Genomic DNA, 3067 nt, shown 5'->3' on the forward strand with positions numbered 1-3067 from the left:
TTTTTAAATGGGCAATTGAAACATTCCAAGTGTAAATGACAATATTTCGTTCTTGAATAATAATAAAGTAATAATATTTTATTTCAATAAGCCTCTAATTCTTCTACTCACGATAGTCAATTCAAGAGTGGAGTGGATTATAATTTTTATTTTTGGCCCAACCCATTTCAATTCAAGTAATATTTGGGTGGTTCAATAATATGCTTAACTAAATTTATTTTGACTCACTCAAATTAAGTTCAATCTGTCAACTCTAATTAATGATATCTTTCTTAGAGAAATGAACTTTTTGAATTTCGGAGGGTTCCTCAGTTACACCCTTATATGTGTAATTGAGGAGTAAAAGAGTTCAATCCTTCTCTCTCTTTCTTTGATTGAACTAAAAACTTTTTTGTCGTGAACCTGGTTCACATGGGAAGCACTTGATTACAAGCTAATATACAAATTTATTCATTTACAAGTTTATCCAATAAATCTCTTTCTCAAGCTAGGTAGTAAAAGTCTTACTTGATACCTCTCTTTATTCAGGATTTTATTTATTTATTTTGTCAATTTTTTAAATTTTTCTCATAATTTATTCTTTACAAAAAATAAAATAATAGGTAAAAAAATTTTCTTTCTTCATTATTATTATTACACTATTTATATTTTCCTCCATTTCCTTCTTTATTTTCTGTTTTTTTTTCTTACCAAAACAATTGTGCTTTTAATTTCTCCTTTTCCTTCTTTATTTTACGTTCTTTTTTTTTCTTACCAAAATAATTATGCTTTTAAAATTTTCAGAAAAATACCTACACACTTATATTTTTTCTTTCCTCATTAATATTATACTATTTATATCTTTTCAAAGTTTCTTCTTTTAATTTCTTTTTTTAATTTAAAAATATCGGTCTATAATAATAAAGTTGAATATAAAAAGGATGATGTTACGCTTTCAAAGAAATTGAATTCTATTTATCTTTTTTGGATGACTTGGCGCCAAGTCCTATTTGTCTTTTTCGAATTTATTTTGGCATTTTCAATTTTAAAAAACATAAAATTTTACTTCAATATTCTACCAAACATTAACGTGCCATTTTTAATTTCTATCGTCAAAAAGGCTATTAATATATTTTCCTAAAATGGAGATTTATAGAATTTTGAAAGTCGCCATATTTACTTTGTTTCATTATTAATGTTACTCTTTCCTTTTCTATAATATATTTATTAATTTTGTCATTTACGCTTCATTTATCATATTTATATCATTTTCTTAAATCACTTCATTTTCTTTATTTAATTTTTGTTATTAATTGTATTAATTTCTTAAATCACTTCAATTTTTTTGTTATATTATTATCTATGTATTTCTTTGTTAGAACAAGAGAATAGAGAGAGCAAAAAACTAGACAAGCTGCAGATTGCAACGTTGTTTTTATTATTTTCACCTCACCATAAAATACACAAAAATCGTGTATTTATAATTACAATATTCTTATGTAGACATATAGTTGTAAAGGGAGACTAAATATATTCTTGTGCCTAGCCTTTGTAAGTGAAACTCATGTTAGAGTTGGACACTAATTGACGTGTCTCAATATTCTTCATTTTTTTCCCTTTATTTATTTTAAAGGCATTACCTCTATAACTTATATTTATTAAACTTCCTCTCTTAATAATATCATTAACCCCATGATTTTTAAGTTTTTAATATTCATGACCTCCAACTATTAAATCATAAATTATGATATTTCTTCATTTTATGTCTATATAAATTCACATTTTTATATTTTTTGAAATCCTAATTCAAAATTGTGTTTATATAATATTATTATGTTGGGCTATTGCCCATGTTCCAGCCAAAGGCTCATGGCCTAATCCTACTAGGAAAAGGATTGGAATTATTCTCCTTAATTGGTTTCCAATTCTATTAGGAAAAGGATTGGAATAGTAATCCTATTTGTAGTTGGTTTTGGCTTTATAAGGAAAAGCACAACTCTATAAATAGAGGATGGTTTTGAGAGAATAATTAATTGCTCATTGGTATTGTCTTTGAAAGACATTAAAACATAAGAGAGGTTTTTGAGAGAGCTTTCAACAAGAGAAAAAGAGAGAAAGAAAAGGATTCTTTTGCTGCAGTCTTTTCTCCGACCAGCAACGTTCAGATCGTGTTTCCCGATTAACTAACCGTTGGATCGGGCTGAAATTTGGACTGAGTGTTCCTAACATCTTGGTGGCTGATTTGAACGGTGGAGATCGGATTCGGAGGTCAGAAAGATCCTGTTTTAGGTCCCGAACAGAAGCTGGGTTTGGGTGGTGTTTCTTTCTATTTATCTTTTGTTGGTGTAGCTATTGTTTGTTCTCTTTTGGCACTTGTTGTGTAGCCATTAGAAGAATATTTGTAACCCTCTTATTGTTATAGTGAAGCAATTCGGATCTTGTCGATCCCGTGGTGTTTACCTTCGGTTTGAAGGGTTTTTCCACGTTAAACTTGGTGTTCTTTATTGTTAGATTTTCAGTTTCATCTTTTCGTCACAACAACTGGTATCAGAGCTAAGGTTATCTATATGGAGGGGAATATGAGCAAGATGGTATGTCTAAACGGAAGAAACTACAACATATGGAAAAGCAAGATGAAAGATCTATTGTTCGTGAAGAAGATGCATCTTCCGATTTTCTCTGCTCATAAACCCGAGAATGTGACCGATGAAAATTGGGAATTTGAGCACCAACAAGTATGTGGATATATAAGACAATGGGTTGAAGATAATGTTCGCAACCATATTGTGAATGAGACACATGCTAGAACATTGTGGGAAAAGTTGGAGACGCTTTACGCTTCAAAAACTGGCAATAACAAGTTATTCTTGTTAAAGCAATTGATGACCTTTAAATACAAGGAGGGTAGTCCTATTCTTGATCATATAAATGATTTTCAGGGTATTCTTGATCAGCTATCAGGAATGGGTGTGAATTTTGATGATGAAATACAAGGACTTTGGCTTCTTAATACTCTACCGGATTCTTGGGAAACTCTTCGTGTTTCTTTAACAAATTCTGCCACTGGTGGAAAGGTGACTATGGAATA

The sequence above is a fragment of the Solanum pennellii genome, chromosome 2 (genome assembly GCF_001406875.1).
Source record: "Solanum pennellii chromosome 2, SPENNV200".
NCBI classification, from domain to species: Eukaryota; Viridiplantae; Streptophyta; class Magnoliopsida; order Solanales; family Solanaceae; genus Solanum; species Solanum pennellii.